This window comes from Lolium rigidum, chromosome 7, assembly GCF_022539505.1.
Source record: "Lolium rigidum isolate FL_2022 chromosome 7, APGP_CSIRO_Lrig_0.1, whole genome shotgun sequence".
NCBI classification, from domain to species: Eukaryota; Viridiplantae; Streptophyta; class Magnoliopsida; order Poales; family Poaceae; genus Lolium; species Lolium rigidum.
This window is the reverse complement of record NC_061514.1, coordinates 279435240-279441971: the sequence shown is the minus strand read 5'-3', so window position 1 is coordinate 279441971 and position 6732 is coordinate 279435240. Positions and strand designations below refer to the sequence as shown.

Below are 6732 nucleotides of genomic sequence, written 5' to 3'. Positions count from 1 at the left end.
CGGCAAATTAATGAAGTGCCTCTAACCTTTCGGCAATCAACGGCACTCCTCCAAAAATGCCGCTAATATACCGCTAATTACCGGCAGTTAGCAAAAGTGCCGGCACTATATTTGCACATAGCCGCTCGGAATATTTAGATTTTTTGCGTGTTTAGTCCCCAGCCAGATCTCCTCTCTCTCTCATCCCACACGCACGCGGCCTTGAATTCCTCTGTCACGCCCGTGCTACGCCGCCGCTGCCACCGCCACCCACGGCTCCGACCATCGCCGACCGCCTCCGCCACTGCGGATCGCCGGCCCATCTCCACGCGGGTCTTCTCCCTAGATTCCCCGCAGCCGTGACGCTTCTCTCCTCCCGTGCGCGCCCCCACGGAAAACCCTAGTCGTGCGGCTCAGGGTTCGCCGGCGCGGCCGCGTCCCCTTCCCCGCATCTTCGGCTGCTCCCCTCGTCAACGACCCCGCTCCGTCCTCCGATTCCATGGCTCCTCCAGCCCGACGCCTACGACCACGTCCAGGTTCTCTGCGTCGACCACGTGCTGCTCTGCCTCCGGATCCCCTCCGTCGAGCACCTCCTGCTCCGTAGATTGATCCAGGGCCGGCATCGGCATCATCGGCCGCTTCCTGCTCTGCCTCCGGATCCCCTCCGTCGAGCACCTCCTGCTCCGTCGCCAGCGCCCCTCCGCCGCCAAGGCCCAACACTGACAGCGGCCGATGCATGCCCAGAAGGTTCTCTCTTCCTCCTTCTCTGATCTGCCCGTGTTACCAGTGGGTAATAGGTTTTTTCTATTTTTAGTAGCAGTCCTAGGTTGGGATCGGAGGTGGTCAACTGAAATTGAACCGGCGTCCTGCGGGGGCTACCACAACGCCTGCGAACTGGCATCTAGCCCCTTGCAATTTTGCGTCAGGTTGCAGTTTGGGTAATTCCCATGGAGATACCAATAGTCAATTCCAAAAGATAGGTAGTTGTTTCCAGCTAATGCTGATTATTGATGTGGTTTGTTCGGACGGAATTACTGGGTATACACCCATATCGTGTGTATTCTTAAGTTCCACTTCTGTATATAGCTGCTGGATATCTTTTTTTTCCCTGTGTCCCCATCCATGCAATGTACTTGCTCATGATCTAATCCTTGTATTTTCGTCATCCATCAGAACATATCCTAAATTGTTGTACCTTTTTTTATCGCCAGGGACCATGACATCTAGGGCCTCCTCGTCGACAACCAGCGTTTTCCCATCGAGCATCGCCGACCAGACTGCGTGCATGAAGGTCGAGGTGCACACCGTCGCCGGCGAGCGAGGAGGTCGAGCAGATCCTCGCCGACGTGCGGGTGCTCGCTGGCGTGTGCATCACATCGTCACCGAGCCTCGCTGGTGGTGGCGCACGGCGTTGTGATCCGCGAATCAGCCCACGAGCGCCGTCCGTTTCCATCGACGATGAATGGCATGCATCATCTGGTGAGTCCACTCTCCTATTTTTTCGCGAATGTGTTTGGAATTTGATGTTCGGTTGCATGCATGGATTAGTCTTCAAATCTAGCCCAACTCTGATTTCGGGATAATTGTTGCCCACGATGTGTTCGTTAAAATGCTCATACCCACCATTGATATGTATTTATGTTCAAATGGTGTGATCTCATTGTCGAATTTGTAGTTGCCATGAATATGATTTTGATATGAGGCACAATCTCATCTCATACCTAGTAATAAGAAGAGAATGGACTGCAGTCTGCAACATCCAATAATTGAGGTGCTTCACCAAGCTTAAGAAAATAACAAAACAGTATAAGATAAATGCAATCTGCTGCTGCTACTAATGCGTGCCACACTTCCTATAAAGTCTGGTTCAGCTAGAAGGAAAAGAATTGTGGATATCCTTTGGGTGAGAAAGACTTTTTAATCTGGTTTTGCCTCTCTTAAATGCTTGTTGAGTTACACATTGGATATTATGATCATAACAAGTGGTACTTTTGGAGTTTGGGTCACTTCCATTCTATTTATGTTAGGAATAATAAAACGAAAATCAACAAAACAAGGAAATGAAGATCCAGCCAATACCTTAACCATCTAATAGGTTCTCTCTGCAATAGGAATAGTAGAATCACCTGGAATAAAAATGCTTAAAAATCACTCCATCATGCGCTTATAGTTAGTTATAAATACAAGTTGAGCTTAGTGTCATAAAGAGTCCTAACCTCCAAATGAAAACGGATCCAAGGGTGAAATAATAGACTTGGATCCTTTGGGTGAAATAAATACTTGTGTTCCCATATCCTAGTCTGCTATAGCTGAGTGATTTTCTATCCTATATTAAGTTATTTGGCAGCATGTTGAAAGTTTCTTCTGCTGGACCAGAGGCAGAAGAAACTTGTTTTTTGAGTAAAAAGTCCCTGGAATATGACTTGAGTTATTAATTGGATTTCCTGAACTCTTAATGATTACAAAGTGCAACTAAGGTGGCTTTGTGTTATTGTTGCCTCGCTATTTATTGCTTGTGTTATTGTTGCCTTGCTTGATCTTTGCTAAACGAGAATAAATTTCCGTTTCGAATCACCTCTCTTTATGAATTTGAGATGATTGACTTGTGTGTGTTGCGTCCACCAAAATGTCACCACTATTCCAGTCCAAAATGTTGTCTAAAATGTTCTAAATGCTCCAGCAGGTCCTCGCCGACGTGCAGGTGCTGGCTGTGCGTCCTCAGCGAGCAGCTAGGGCGTACTCAGTCCGAGTCGGCCAAAGCCGACAACATCCGTATCCAGGGATATCGAGAAGGGCAGGTAACCCGTCTGTTTAATTCCTTAGAATCAAAGGGCAGGCTCCGGTACTACTCTTGTTCAAATTGAGACCAAAACCCTACTACCAGTTCATGTCATGATTCAGTTTTAGCGCTGAGATTCTATTTTTGGAAAATTTGTGTGGATGTTGTGAATGCACTTGAAGTATTAAATCACATGGTTAGCATAGTTAGGATTTTTTGCTGTCATTTAACCAACATTTAATCTGACATAAAGTCCTGCATCCAGTTGTCATTTGGTACTCCCTCCGTCCCAGTTCATAGGGCTTGCGCGTATCCCTAGGTCGTAAGTTTGACCATGATAATACAAGGGATATATTACAAAATATATATCATTAGAAAGCTTAGATGTTCTACTTTCTAATGATATAATTTTTGTGGTGTAAAATTATTATTATGTTGGCTAAATTAACAACCTAGAAATACGTGCAAGCCCTATGAACTGGGACGGAGGTAGTATCTTGGTTGTTCACCGCTACTTGTGATCTAAAGTTTTGTTAAGTTAGTCCATGTCCTGCAGTTTAATTTCTGTAATTAGTGTGCTATCAAACGTGTTCTGTGTTTGGAACCAAATTGCTGGACATGACTCATGAGAAGTGGTTCGGTTGCTCCTAGTACTAGTACTAGTAGGTCTATTTTTTTTTCTGTTCGAGGCTAGCACTAGCAAATGTGAAGTCTGGTTGCCTGAATGAAACAAGTAATTGAACTGTAAACTTCTTGGCAACTTTTATCCATGGATTTAAGATGTGGAGAAATGCTTTAGTCAGCTAACTGCTGGAACAAATGATGTGTTATTGTGCTTTACATTTCACACTATAACATCTCAATATCTTACTAGATGCAAGGTATGGCTGATAGTATATAATAGCAATGCTCTGAAAATACACTATAAAAACACGTGCATATATGAAATCTGCTGCAGTACATGGATTTATTTTTCGAAGTTTATCCGTGTGTCTTGTGAAAATGCACACACGATAGAAACAGAGAATCATTTATTCCGTTTCCAGAGCTACAAATTCTGTTTCCAGTAACATTAAAAATCTGTCGGTTCTCACTTTCATATGGACTATTGCAATGCTGACGGAGTGTTTGCTTCTGTGTTTATTCTGTTTATTCTAGATGTGATGGTAGGGTGCTGACATTGGAGGAACAAGCAAGCGAATCGGGAACAAATGAGGAACAAGTAAGATGGAAGATGGAAGCCAGTTAGATGAACCATGTTAGATGAACCTTGTTGTGTATTTTGTCTAATGGTCTCAAACCATATTGTTCATGATGTGGCGATGAACACTGTTGGTTATGGAAGTTAATTAGATGCATGGATTGTGAATCCTTGAATGTTTCAAAATGTTGGTTTCAAACCTAGATTGCTTGGAAATATTGGTTTTAAACATTGCTTGACTTCTTGAGTGTGATGTATGCTTGATTGTAGATTGCTTGAATGTTTGCACGCAGTATAGCAACCTTAAAAATGCCTAAGAAAATAATCAGCGGCACCAGAATTAAAAGCCTGAAAAAGTAATTATAGGCATCCTTTAAAAGTGCCGGTAAAAAGTTTAGATGGTATCTCTAGAAAAGTGCCAGTAAGAAGATTTCGTGACATTTTTCGAAAAGTGCCGGCAAAAAGATTCTATGGCATTTTCGGAAAGTGCCACCAAAAAGATTCCGTGGCATCTTTCAAAAGTGCCGGCAATACTAACTAGCGGCATTTTGGAAGTGCCTTAAAATACAATTAACGGCATTTTTCTAAAAATGCCGGCAAAGACCTACCTCGACTGGAATAAACGCAGCACTTTTTTTTGTGCCTTGAAAAATCTTTGCCGGCACTTTTGGTGCCTTTCCCGGCACTTTTTTGTGCCGGCAATCTGGGTACCTGATGCAGTGTATATTCTTATTCAAGTCATGGGGACAATCGTTGCATATGAATTCGGAAATGACCTGCATTTGTCCAAACTTGAAGATTTGCTATACCAAAGAACGGACTTATTGTGCTGACTCAAGGCAAATTCCTAGACATTTTGGTCTTTTTGAATGTTCATCTTTTTTAAAATATTAATATGAGGCTCGTGAACTTGGTTCCTGCTTCAGATAATTACATAGAGCAAGGAATGGCTAGCTAGTAAGCATGCACTTCTACTGGGCTTCGATCTTTAAACATCGAGGTACTGCTGACAGTATCAGGACACTTCACAACCAAGTCTAACTCGACAACCAAGATTTTTTTTTTACCACCCGTACACTAACTTTTTCATTAACCGGAAGGCCCACATGTGGAAGGTTATGTTACCACCCACCCAGAAACTTTGATGCGGTCTTAAAAAAGGGAACATTAGGATGAATGATCAATTGAACTAGGCCCTGGAACAATGTGGGGCCTGATTTAGTTTAGTTTGTCATTTCTTCCGCTTGCGCCTAGCTAGGGTGTTTGTGAGAAATTTATGTGAATCAATCATCGGAGGATGAGGACATACTGCAAATTCCCGCCAAAATTTCCGTACCAAGCTATAATTTGTACAATGTTTATTCCGTTTAAAACACAGTGCAAATTCTAGTTTGGTATGCAAATTTTGGCAGGACTTGACAGATAATCTTAAGCGTGGAGAATTAGCAACATAGTGAGCACAATGATAGTCATTTTCAGCTCTTGTTTGAAGTTCTTTTCTTTTTAAAAGGACTGTGATTTATATAGTGCTAGATTTATATATTATTCTAGAGAGTGCTAGTATAGTAGGCTTAGAGAATTGCTCCTAAATATTTATAAAAATATGTCCTGCTGATCGGCATGCATGGCATTGGAAGTTTGCAACCTCACATGATGGTCATTCTCACCTTTTGTGTTGAGCCTCCCAAGCTTTCATGCACAAACCAAATCTGGTACTCGTTACTTCATGCATAGGACATGTGGCACTATCATGAGATGATATTTGGTAGCTTTGTAGACCAGCGCTTCTGAATGGTAGATGTAAATTGATACGTGAAAGTATATGTGAATTGATATATGCACTTCTGAAAAGTAGATGTGATTTGATACTGCTACTTCTGAAAAGTAAATGAAAATTAAACGAAATACATGCGAGCAAACTAAGTTTATGAATTTAATTGTTGAAAAAGTTGTATTTTATATCCACGTGCGCCTTATATACCTAGACGGAGTGAGCACAGTGAACTCTATACAACTCTAGAGAACAGTCACGACATCAAATGGCATGCCCCCCAACAATCTCATCTAGAGGCCGCACACAACAAATGCATTATCTAGAATGACACTCAGAAAGAACATCCATGAACTCACAATCTTAAGGGCTCATTTGATTCGAAGTATTTCTCAAGCATAAAAATAGAAGAACAAACCGTGTCTGATTTGCAGACATTGTTGGCTTATCGGCAGCACATTGTCAATGGTAGTATGGTACACAAGCATTCCCGGACAGAATCTAAGGTTTTTTTTTTTTTGAAACGGAGGCAAAAACTTTGCCTCATCTATTAATTAAGAAGAAGGTGCTCAATTTTTAGGAGAAAATTGAGCGAAAACCTACAACAATAGGGTCAAACCCTCACCAAGAGCACACTCACAAGAGAACAACACCAAAAGAAAGCAACCTCTAAACCAACTAGAAACTAGAACCGACAACCCAAAAGCACAACGTCGCAAAGAAACCCACTAAAAGGACATGACAACCTAAAAAGAGTCCACCACCTAAACAACTTCTCAAACTTCCCTTGTTTTGGTTCTTCTCCTTATCCTCCTGATAGATATCTTCTTAAGGGATTTCTCCACCTTCTTGATCATGTCCTCGGAGGCTTTACCTGCTGACATAGGCATCCCAAATGGGCCTGCCTAATATAGTACCCGGGGTTTATTGAAGGCCCATTACCCGAAGAATAAGAAGACTCGAGAGCCCAAGATGTATTTAAGGAAAAGATAGAGTTGTAAT

General features: G+C 42.5%; 1 long non-coding RNA gene across 4 annotated transcripts; it reads left to right on the top strand.

Moving 5' to 3' along the window:
* The first annotated feature begins 256 nt into the window (after window positions 1-256).
* On the top strand, window positions 257-2964 carry LOC124677824. 4 transcript variants are annotated; one of them, XR_006994241.1, is made up of 4 exons: window positions 257-726; window positions 794-917; window positions 1191-1458; window positions 2663-2964. It is a non-coding gene; the product is annotated as an uncharacterized LOC124677824 (long non-coding RNA). The 4 variants fall into 4 exon arrangements; XR_006994238.1 differs by having other exon boundaries at window positions 794-959; XR_006994240.1 differs by having other exon boundaries at window positions 794-959; window positions 2660-2964.
* Window positions 2965-6732: the final 3768 nt, after the last annotated feature.